The 12,570-nt window shown below is 39.7% G+C and overlaps 1 protein-coding gene across 4 annotated transcripts in view; it reads right to left on the bottom strand.

Moving 5' to 3' along the window:
• The window catches only part of CRACD (capping protein inhibiting regulator of actin dynamics), a 155,814-nt gene that overhangs the window by 66,790 nt on the left and 76,454 nt on the right, over positions 1-12,570 (bottom strand). Inside the window, exon 1 of one of the 4 annotated variants that reach the window (XM_039331100.1) lies at positions 1,345-1,362. The exons of the other annotated variants lie outside the window; for them this stretch is intronic. The gene's annotated coding sequence lies outside the window, so the exon portion shown is untranslated. Of the gene's footprint in view, positions 1-1,344; positions 1,363-12,570 lie in introns of those variants that run through there. 4 annotated transcript variants of the gene reach the window in all.

Here is a 12,570-nt window from a genome sequence, read left to right as displayed (position 1 = left end):
CGGATAAAAGGGAGATATAATACAAAAGCAGACGTGATGATGTAAGACCATAGCTCCTAGAGCCAGCTAAGAATACCCCGAGTAGCTGCTCAACTTTAAAAAGAAAAGAGAATCAAAATCTAGATCAATGATTAGTGTGGGTTTATAGCATTTTTGTCAGCCCCCCTCCAAAGCCTTAGCACACCTCAATCACCTTGTGATGGATTATTTGGAGATTTCTCTATCGCCTTCCTTAAGCAAACATGCCCGCTAAAAAATGAGCAATTTATCCAGTAACAAGTTTCACATTACACTTTCCATCTATGATCTATCTGAGTAAGTTGAACCACATGCTCAAGAAGTCAGCAGGTCCGTTCATTTATATCACCTGGGATTTCTCTGAGGTTTGATGCAAAGGTTAGGTGCTTTGGTATTCACTGCCTTTTGCAAATGTGGGATCTCAATGTCCAATCAATGCATTATTGTGATAGAAAATTGCAAAGGATTAGTAAAATTACAATAAGGAATAATGAAAGAAGTTCTTATCTCAATTTGGAAAGTAACTTCTTCTGCAATCCTATATTCCTTCAAAAAATAAGACTCAGTGAACTTAAGAAGGCTTACTTTTGGCTAAACACGTATCGCCATTATAGAACCTTTATCTGTCGCAAAACAATACTGCGTAATGCAAATATTGTTACAAAAAGACAGAGTCCAGCAGTCACATAGCAACACTTGGATTTGTTGTTCCGTGGTTAGGAATTGATGCAAACACATTGTTTGTCTGCTTATAGCGGAATTAAGCAATAGATTTGAATTAAGGTACAACTGGCGTATTTTAAAACATCGACACAAAAATTTCCAAAATAGGTCTTCTAGTTGCTGAGTAACAGCTAGTAGAAGAGCTTCCAAATATCACTGTTAATGTTGAGATCCCCTTCCATGTGCTGCAGCCATGGAGATTCAAATGGATTATTGAAAAGAACAGAAAATATTAGTTGTACATCAGCTGCAGTTTTACTGCCAATGAAATGGTGTGTCAAAATTCTTCCATCAATGTGCAAATAACTGCAGTTATTATTAACGGAAGCAAGGAAGCAAGGTCAAACTGACAAATGGAAAACAAACTGATCCTACTGAATCTATAGATGGGTTTAATTTGGGTATATACTTAAAAAAAACCCCAGAGAATTAAAACCAACCGGAACCAAGATCTACAAATAAAAATCACAGCAAATTATATTTTTATCCATTATTTGCTCGAGATAATAAAAACAAGCACCAATCTCTTTTGTTATTATACTAATTTCAAGTCAGAGATCATCGTACGCTTCTCAATGCAAAGAATAAGACTTTTTTACTTACAAGGTTTCTTAAGCAAATTGATCATTCTGGACAATTGCAAGCCCTGGACAGAAAGAGGATTTCTTCGTTTTGACCCTCTTCAAAAGAATCACTGAATCTAAGAGATCACGGATGGAAAATTTTATCTCCAAATTGCTGAAAGGAATATTTGAAAGCAAATGAAGTTTGTGTGGGCACAGCCTGGTGGATCTCGTCGAAAATACATGGTCTATATTTGGGTTTAGAAAGAAAAAGGGGGGGAAAGGAGAAAGAAAAAAACCACCCACAAATGTCTTTGAAAAAGAAAGAAGCTTCTGGAAGAAATTGTTCTTGTTCAGGAAAAAAAAATCAGTTAAAAATATTGCTCAAATTATGGCCAGGGCGTGATGGGAAAATGGAAGAGGGGCTGATTGCCTACGCAAGCCCTAACCCAGTGATGGCAAACCTTTTAAGACCGAGTGCCCAAACTGCAACCCAAAACCTACTTATTTATCGCAAAGTGCCAGGGCCGCATCAACACTGTCGTGCCCTCGGGGGGAGGGGGGGCAGGGAGGCGCCTCTGAGTGCTGCCTCTGGCACGCAAAAACCAGGGGCACAAAAATAGGCCAGTGTGCTGCAAGGCACAAAAACGGCCACCACTGCACCGTGGGGTGCAGATACAAGGCACTGCACCACACAAGAACGGGGCAGGGCTAGTGTCACTAGCTCTGCCCCATTTGCAGCATGCGCGTGCCCGCGGCCCTGTGCACGCATGCATGTATGTAAAATGTTTCCCCCTCCCTTTTCCTCCAGTCTACCAATCGACAATGGTTGGTGACCTCTGCTCTACCACCTCTACTCAAGCTTGCTAGTCAACCGCTTTGCCTCCTTTGTGCTGGGCGGCGCTCCTGCTCCGGGCGGCAGTGGCGGCCTGCTGCTGGCGGTGGTGGCGTGCGTGCCATCAGAGAGGGCTCTGAGTGCCGCCTCTGGCACGCGTGCCATAAGTTCGCTACCACTGCCCTAACTCCTCTCCCCCTTCACTATTTAGTCAGACTATGATCTATCCAGAGATTGTTTTAAAAAGTAGCCAAGAGACGTGCTACAAAATTAAGGTAGGTGAGGATAGGTTTCCTCTATCAGCCCACAACTTATGTAATATAAAAATGGAAAGGCTTAAATTCTCGCAAGATACTTGCAACTCATTTGCCTGATGATCTGAGACCAGTCTCTTAGCTTCTGCAGAAAGGGCTGCTCCAAATGTCTGTCAGTCAAAAAAAATCTAGATCAGTATTTCTCAACCTTGGATCTTTAAGACGAGTGGACCTCAACTTCCAGAATTCTGGAGTTGAAGTCCAAGTGTCTTAAAAAAGCCAAGGTTGAGAAACATTGGTCTAAATCAGAGGTGGGGAACTATGGCGCCTTTATGAGTTGTGGACTTCAGCTCCCAGAATTCCCGAGCCAGCCATGTTGGCTGAGGAATTCTGGGAGTTGAAGTCCACAAGTCATAAAAGGGCCATCATTCCTCACCCCGATCTAAATTATCAAAGCCCCATCCCTTCTGCACTTGTAACCATTAGATTGGGGTTTCAAAATTACCCTTTTGACCTTTTTTACTTTTTCTAAGTCTTATTCTTTAAATCCTGTTGAAAAACATGCCTCTGTATTGCTAAAAAAAAAAAAAAAACAGGCTCACTGCTGAAAACGGCACCCAGAGTTTCCTTCACCACTTGTGTTACCATAGAGAGGTTCATAGTTTGCACTGAGCCTAATGTGATTTGTTTGGTTTTTTTAGAGAAGGAGCCAAGTCACCTTGTAGACTAATTGTATCTACTCATGGTCACACTGATTTATTCCCCATACTACAGAACAATAAAGATGAGGGCAATAGAAGAAGGGGACGACAGAGAATGAGATGGCTGGATGGAGTCACTGAAGCAGTAGGTGTGAGTTTAAATGGACTCCAGAAGATGGTAGAGGGCAGGAAAACCTGGAGGAACGTTGTCCATGGGGTCACGATGGGTCGGACACGACTTCGCAACTAACAACAACAACATAGAACAATACAAGCCACAGCTTGGTGCTAAAGGATGATACCAAGTTTCACCGTCATGTTTCTTAAGTTTCCATCAGCATGTTGCAGCAGAATCAGAAAATATATTCTGTCTTATACAAGCAAGCCGTAAAATGTTGTGGGTATCTTTGAGGAGAAGAGAATACACCGGAAAGAGCTGCCATTTTAGTGGAAATTTTGTTTCCTCAAACCTTTGTTTTTCCTATAATGACTCATGTTCCCAAAACGTATTTCAAGTACCCTGCTCTTTGAGAAGCCCAAAAAGTAGCTGATGCTTAAAAAAGAAAAAGGGAATGAAGATGCTTTAGTATTAGTTCCTCCCTCTCTCCTTGTGTGTGTGTGTGTGTGTGTGTGTGTGTGAGGGGGGGAGGGAGAGAGAGGTGTTGAACAGATGGAATGAAATTTCATGGCCTATCAATCACTTTTGAACCGAAGCCATTTTCTGCGTAATGTTTTCTTACACTGATCACCTTCAGTGGAAACTTTGCAAGAGTGAACTAGAGATGAAAAATCTTCCATATGTTCTCTTTCTCCTTGTCGCCATTTAGTTTTCAAATGCATTTTTTTGCCAGCTGGAGCTTCTTGCACACTTTTCCAAGCTACGGGCTGAACAAAGCCCTTTGATTTTTTAGTTACTGAATGAGCTTTTGTAGAGTAGGCACAGAAAACCCGGGGCACGCATGGAACACCTGGCTGTAAGAAATGGGGCAGGTTTCAGTGGTCCCATTCTCTCACGTGGAAAATTAGGAAATGGTTCTACTCAAACTAGCCCAGGGATAGGCAACCTTGGCTATTTTATGACTCGTGGACTTCAACTCCCAGAATTCCTGAACCAGCAGGGCTGGTAAGGAATTCTGGGAGTTGAAGCCCACAAGTCATAAAAGAGCCAAGGTTGCCTACCCCTGAACTAGCCAAAGGTTTGGTTCACAAGCACACATGCTGTCAGAATCCAATTATATTTCATCTCTAGTTATCGACTATGGAAAACCCCATTTCTGCCCTCTCTGGATTCTGTCATACCATGAAGGGAAGGGGGGTGAACAAAGGGGTTTTATGGCCCTCACTTCCTTCGGTACAACTTCAAAAGGGACTGAATGTGGATACCACCAAAAAGACTAACCATAACAAAGGGGCCATCAGCTTTCATTTACTCCCCTCTGAAGTCTCCTTTCCGCTGGCAGTGAGGAAAAAGGAGGTGGAAATGTAACGCCAGGGATTGTCGCTGGAAAGATGGTGGGGTGGGGTGGGGCTGATGGGGACCCCTTAAAACCCTGAACCGTAGGGCTTGGGCCCCAGGTCCTGTCTAGAACACCTGCAACCATTTTCTCTTAATAAAGGATGCCTGTTGGAAGAAATATTCCAAGAGTTCTGTCTTCTTAAGATGCAAAGTGGGGTGGGTCCCTACACATGCCCACAGTTAAGTAATACAAATACAAACAATACAATTTTCCAGATGTTCAATATCTGAATCGATGGCCAACTTGCTTTCCCCCACCTCCATCCAGTGCTTCTTGAAGCCACACCAAATCTACATTTGGGGAGCGTCCAAGTCACTTAATCTACCATCAAGATCACTATATAATTATCAAAGCCCTCAGAATGTTTTTATAGTTCTTTTGGAATCATTTTTGATCCTATTTATCCATTTAAACTCTTTCTCTCTCTTTCATTTAAACTCTTTCTCTCTCCCCATCAACCCCACTAATTTTTTTTTCTTCTAGGAAAAAAATAAATAAACAACGAGCCCAATTTTGATTGGCTGGCCTGTTAATGCAGGAGCAGATGGTTTTTTAGATAGCCTGGTCCCAAGCCACACAGAGCTTCCTAGATCACAATCAAGCATGTTGAATTTGCTGAGAAATAGTCCAGTAGCCAGTGGCATAAATATCCTCCATACGCCCAGTCTCAGTTAGCAGTCATGCACCTGTGTTTGGTATTAATTGCAGTTTGCTAGCAACTCCAGACAAAGCACACAGCACAAATGTCTAGACAAAGTGTTCCCTGAATTTTGATGAGGATGGTCAGGCTGATATCTCCAGCCAGTATTCACACACGCACACCTCCAGCACACTTTCCCCTGTTACAACTCTCTTTTGTTTGGCTTTTCACTGTATGCCATTGGTTTGTGGTCTAAGTTTGTATGCCATCTAGAGTCGATCATGTTGGGCAGCTTTACAAAGCTTAAATTATAATTATAAATAAATATGCATGTTGTACCACTGAGGTCATGTGAACATTCAAAGATTTAACAGCTTTCCAAAGATAAGATTTTATTACAATCATAGACCAAGAGAAAACAAAATATAAGAGAAAAAAACCACATAATTATAAAAATAGCATGGTAAACTTGTGATGTATTTTACAGATGATAAAGCATAGCCGTATTAAGAGAAATTAGATCGCATTGATCAAATGATAGCAACTGTAAATAAAATAGATCTGAGTGGCCTCAAAATCTGAGTAGATGGGGGAGATTAACTGGCGAATATAGCAAAATAACAGGACAAGATTTGATGCTTCAGGGACTGGTTCACCAATGGGCAAAATCTTTGTCCAAATAAGACATTGACAATTTCCCCTTGAGAATAGCTGTTGAAGGACATTACATCTTGCCAAGGTTAAGGTTGTTCAGAATTTGGGAATTCTTAGTTTAGATATCTAGCTAGCTTGAAAAACAAAAGGTAAATGATTGCTCATTGTCACATCTTTGATTATAATTCATTAATCTTACAAACACTGATTCATGACACTCACCTTCTTTGATGCAAAGAAAACCAGCTTCAGTTGCTTCATATGTTATATGGCAGTTACAGAATCATCAATTGACCATCGTGCTAATTAAGTTACAATAATTGGTTATTAACATATGCAAAAACTTAAAGGTGGGGGAGGGGAACTTGTAACCCTCTATCTGGAGTCTCCAACATGGTTCCTACCAATGTGTCTATAGGCTTTCTCCATGAAACCATCAGAACTATCTTAAATCTGACATATACGGTATGTCTTTGAAGAGCTGAGCAGGTTAGAAATGTGAAAAAATAAAATAAAATGAGAAATGTCTTCTGACTCAAAATGGCTCATGGTTTATTAAACTAGAAACATTCAAGCCATGGTCTGTTGACAAGCCATATTCTGCATGCAATTGTTGTTGTTAATTGCGAAGTCATGTCCGACCCATCGCGACCCCATGGACAACATTCCTCCAGGTCTTCCTGTCTTCTACCATCTTCTGGAGTCCATTTAAGTTCACACCTACTGCTTCAGTGACTCCATCCAGCCATCTCATTCTCTGTCGTCCCCTTCTTCTATTGCCCTCAATCTTTCCCAGCATTAGGCTCTTCTCCAGTGAGTCCTTCCTTCTCATTAGGCAGCCAAAGTATTTGAGTTTCAACTTCAGGATCTGGCCTTCTAAAGAGCAGTCGGGGTTGATCTCTTCTAGGACTGACCGGTTTGAACGCCTCGCAGTCCAAGGGACTCGTAGGAGTCTTCTCCAGCACCATAGTTCAAAGGCCTCAATTCTTTGGCGCTCAGCCTTTGTTATGGTCCAACTTTCACAGCCATACATTGCAACTGGGAAAACCATGGCCTTGACTATACGTACTTTTGTTGGCAGGGTGATGTCTCTGCTTTTTAGTATGCTGTCTAGATTTGCCATAGCTTTCCTCCCCAGGAGCAAGCGTCTTTTAATTTCTTGGCTGCAGTCCCCATCTGAGATGATCTTGGAGCCCAGGAAAATCAAATCTGTCACTACCTCCATGCATGCAATACCCGGCCTCAATCGGTAACTACACTGATTTGCATACATAATACTAAGTCAAAAAGCAAGCAGCCTCCAGTCTGTTTTATTCTTACGTGTGATCTAGGCTTTTAATCTCTAAATTTAGATTTAAAAGCGACTAGCAACCCTTAAGTCTTATAACTACTTCTTGAACTGAGTATCTGGTATTTTTCACTCTTGTTTTATTAGAACAAAATATGTGCAACAGTACACATCTGGGATGCAAAACCCAAGTATATCACTAGATGGCAGCAGCGTGTTAGTTTTCAAGATGCTGCCATCTGGTGTCCAGATTTTTGCACTCTAAATCTGGTAATCCTAGTTTAGGGCACCAAGGAGCACCAAGGAAATCTGAATTTACAGCTTTGTAAGACACCAATCTCCATTCAAGATACCTGCTCAACAACCGCAAGAATTGGATAAAATTATACATGGAACAGAAATAAAATTAATTAGCAATTTATACAAATACCTATTGAGATATAAAATGGAAGACGAGGTTGTCAAAGACACAATGATTAGATGGGCAAAAAATTTCGGATATAATATAGAATTGGAGAAATGGGAAAAAATATGGGAAATAAATATAAAATTGACTATGTCGGCGGCATTCAAGGAAAACCAGTTGAAGATGTTTTACAGATGGCATCTTCCACCAGCAAAGCTTGCCAAGATGTTCCAGAACAATTCGCCAACATGCTGGAAATGTAAAAAAGTACATGGAACATATTATCATTTATGGTGGACATGCCCAGTTGCAAAAAAATACTGGTCTACAATAAGAAAATGGATCCAAGAAATAATAGACCAACCCGTAGACTGGAAACCAGAGATCTTTTTGTTGGGTATTTTAAACAGAAAATATAGTAAAGAAATATGGTGCTTAATTTAATCATATAATAACGGCGGCAAGAATAGCATATGCACAGTGCTGGAAAAATGAGAATATACCATCAGAGGAAGAAGTAATAAGAAAAATCCTGGACTGTGCTCAGATGGAATAATTAACAAAAGAGATAAAAGAAAAGGAAGACACAGATTATTATATAACATGGAACAAGTGGTATGTCTGGTTGGAGACTAGAAATAATAGAGGAGAATAAATATGGAAAGGTCAAAAGTGAAAATATGTGTATAATAATAATAATATGAATTATTCTTAGTAAGAAGTAGAACATGAAGGAAGAAAAATGTAAATAAGAAATAACAGGCTATAAGGACAAATATTCTAAAGAAGAATAAGGGGGGAAATGTAAATAATAGATTACCGTTATGTAATCGCTGCAAAAAAAAGGGAAAGGAATATATATTGTGTGTGTATGTGTGTTATGTTTTGCTTTGTTTTGTTTTGTTGGTTAAAAATAAAAAAAAATTAAAAAAACAAAAAAGATACCTGCTTAACAGACCCACATTCCATGAATTTCCAAAGAAATCTTACCAAAAGTTCCAGATATTAGTACATATTAGTGAACATGTACAGAGAAATTAACCAAATTTAGCAAAAGTGTGAAAAAAGACCATCACCCTTATTCGGGTAGAAGCAAAGAAAGCATAAAAATACCTGCAGTGAAGAATAGTGCTGTCTATGCAAAGAACACCATCTGGATGTTCAAAGCTGGCTGCTCTTCAAGCAAAATCTCACTTCTCCTTCTTGCGATCTCTTTTTCACATCCCTGCTGCTTTTATAATATTAGGAAACCCAAGGAAAATTATATCATCATCATCAACGCCGCCGCCATTGTCATTTAGATTTGTTACAGCTATTCTACTGCAAAAGACTTTGTGCAGCTTATGTTTTCAAAAGGCAACTGGACTTTTTCCTTAAAGACTTTTTTTTTGGTTTTAAAACAAAAACAAAAAGTTTGAAAAAGCACCTTTGGGACAACCATGAACTAGATTACCGAGAATCTCCATAGACATTTGAGCAGTTTTACAACATCCAATCCACAATTTAAAACATTACCTTTGTGGGAAGTCAGCCCCCCCAGAGAAGGAAATATTAAAAGGGCAGAATATATTTCCCTAAAGGATTTTAAAAGCAGAAACCAACCCTGCCCCCACGTCTCTCTGTCCCAAGCAGAAACCAAGTCCGCAAAATGCAGATGTGATAATCTTGTCAGACTGGAGTCAGGAAACTGGGATTAGGAAGAAAGATCCCTAGAATCAACAACCTCTCACACCAAAAGTCTAAGAGTCATCAGCCACCGCCATAGGGAAGCAGGATATGATCCTTGGGACATAATGGGATTAACCCACCACCATCAGAATACCGGAAAGGCACACTCAGACTCAGGTCAAAGTTCAGGCCACAGGAACAACTCCAAACAAAAGGGTCCAGAGGGTATAAAAACCCACTCCCTACATGTGCTCATTCTCTTTTCTTCCAGAGCCATCTTCCTGTCTGGTTCTCCTTTTCAATAAACTGTAATCTTCTTTCTAAAGCAGTCGCCATGTTGTTTATTCCCGGCTTGGACTGAACCATGAAGACTTTTCCTTCAACACCATAGAACATAATAACACGAGCAAAATCAAATACAACTGTATGCACTCACATACATGCCAGAGACTTCAGTAACACCTTGACCCTTAGGAAAAATTTGGTTTGAAGCCTGATTTAGCACTATCTACAAACATCTATGAACCCAAGGGAATAACTGATCATGCTACCATAGGTTTTGAGGTAGCCAGGTTGTACTGCTTTAATCATTCTGTTTAAACTTTGAGCCAATTGTGACTACTGTGGTCTTCAGTAATTTGATATTTTTCTCTCTCTCTAGATATGACACCGAAATGTCATGTTTTCTGAGCCATTATAGCAGTTTTACGAGTTTCCACATTGCCTTGTTGGTTGGTATTAACATTGTTTTACTTTTTAGTATGTGCCAGTTAGCTTCTTTTAAAGAAAAGGAGGTTACAGATAACACAGTGATAATGAAAAATGAACAGCCGTGCAGATGCTCATACGAATCATTTTTAGCATGCCAAGTTTAGTCTTATCACGGAACATCGCTGTCTGGGAAGAGAGCTATGCTCCTCCTCCAATCTCTATGTATTGTTTGAAAAAGAGAAAAATATCAGTTTCACTTTATTACAGCTACAGAAACAACCCAAATCTTCAATTAATGTATACCGTATATGCCGGCGTATTAGGTGACCCGGCGTATAAGATGACTCCCGTATTTATAGCTGAGCCGCATTCCTAGAACGTCGTCTTATACGCCGGAAACTACCAGTATTTCCGGCGTATAAGACGACTCGGCGTATAAGATGACCCCCGTCTTTGGCGCCGATTTCAGCGCTCGCGGAAGTCATCTTATACCCCGGCATTTATGGTACATACAGCACTATCTACACAGACACTACAGACCACAGACAGAATGTTATGTAAACCCTCAGAATGTTATGTAAATGCAATTTTCAGTTCTCCAGATAGTGTTATTCATACTTCTTATTAGTCATATAGCAGCAGTCTGGTTTTCTGCTGGTAAATGTCTCCATATCCTACTTAGCTTACATTTTGAGCTCTGTCTTCAAAAGCAGAAGCCAACAAGACCAAAAGTGTCTTGAGATCAGCCTGGGATGGTCCCTTCCAAAATTACGCAGAACAAAGATATTAGGGGACAGGCGCCACTGAATTAAACAGCAATCCTCACAAAATAAATGTATACTGATCTGACAAGGGAACTCAACAGGCATTTTATAATTTACCCCTTCTCTCATGTTAAAAATTATAATTTGGCATGATTTGGAAGAGCTCCATAAGCCACACTCAAAACTTTGTGGGAGTGTGACCCTGGACAGAAGTTGTGTTCTTTTGTTCTAGATGTCTCAACTATGGGTCGCTTTAGGCATTTTAGGTGCTAACGTATAAAACAAGGAAAGTTTCAGTCAGAAACTTTGTCTAGCCCGGAATGATCACTGCTAAGTAACAACAGCTTTTTAGGTGGAGAGGCATTTGCACAGGATGGCAAAGTTTATGGAAGCATGAATATACCACCAGTGCTATGAGGCACTTACTCTATAATCAGAGCCATCATAAGATCACAGAGTAGTAGAGTTGGAAGAGCCTACAAGGATCGTGAGCCCAAACCATGACATGTGCTCATCCATGAAATCATAGACCATGTCCATTAGGAAGGTTAAAATAAAAATCAAGAAGGTAGCCAAATCTTCCACCAGCAAAGCTTGCCAAGATGTTCCAGAACAATTCGCCAACATGCTGGAAATGTAAAAAAGTACATGGAACATATTATCATTTATGGTGGACATGCCCAGTTGCAAAAAAATACTGGACTACAATAAGAAGATGGATTGAAGAAATAATAGACCAACCCGTAGTCTGGAAACCAGAGATCTTTTTGCTGGGTATTTTAAGCAGAAAATATAGTAAAGAAATATGGTATTAACTTTAGGTATAATAACGGTGGCAAGAATAGCATATGCACAGTGCTGGAAAAATGAGAATATACCATCAGAGGAAGAAGTGATAAGAAAAATCCTGGACTGTGCTGAGATGGAAAAATTAACAAAAGAGATAAAAGAAAAGGAAGACACAGAGTACTATATAACATGGAACAAGTGGTATGACTGGTTGGAGACTAGAAATAATAGAGGAGAATAAATATGGAAAGGTCAAAAGTGAAAATATGTGTATAATAATGTATAATAATAATAATATGAATTATTCTTAGTAAGAAGTAGAATATGAAGGAAGAAAAATGTAAATAAGAAACAACGGGGCAATAAGGACAAATATTCTAAAGAAGAATAAGGGGGGAAATGTAAATAATAGAAGATTACCCTTACGTAATCGCTGTTAAAAAAAGGCGGAGGAGTATATACTGTGTGTGTACGTGTGTTATGTTTTGCTTTGTTTTGTTTTGTTGGTTAAAAAAAATAAAAAAAGAAAAAAAGAAATAGAAAAAAAAGAAGGTAGCCAAAACAACGAAAATCCCACCCCATTTTATGTGCATCCAGAACACACATTCAAAAGAGACAAGGCTTCAGCTGCATGATTGCAGCCGCCATCTTGACTTTTTTGACACCTAGGATACCTTTGCTCCTTGTGGGTTGGAAGAGATTATTCTGATGGCTTCCGTCTTCAGAATTCTACAATAAAACAGTTACAAGGTTGTTCTGCTTGTGGCTTGGGGGCCTCTGGATGACTTTAAAATATTAAACATGGTGAACCCTAATTAGGGCTTGGGAAAGAACCACCAGTGAATTGCAGAGCTATAGACTAAAACATATTATTATGTGGTCATTTTAATGGTTATTTTCTCTTTTTATTGTTTTGGCTAGAGATCTGACAACATCGTCAGCCTCTAAGACACGGAAATCAAATCAAACAAAGACACATCCCAGAAGATTAGAACATAATATCTTCTGTACTTTTGCCAAAAATGTGATAAGGACGTGG

This window comes from Crotalus tigris, unplaced genomic scaffold, assembly GCF_016545835.1.
Source record: "Crotalus tigris isolate CLP2741 ecotype Arizona unplaced genomic scaffold, ASM1654583v1 scf7180000024434.1680833, whole genome shotgun sequence".
NCBI lineage: Eukaryota > Metazoa > Chordata > Lepidosauria > Squamata > Viperidae > Crotalus > Crotalus tigris.
This window is presented reverse-complemented; position numbering and strand designations above follow the sequence as displayed.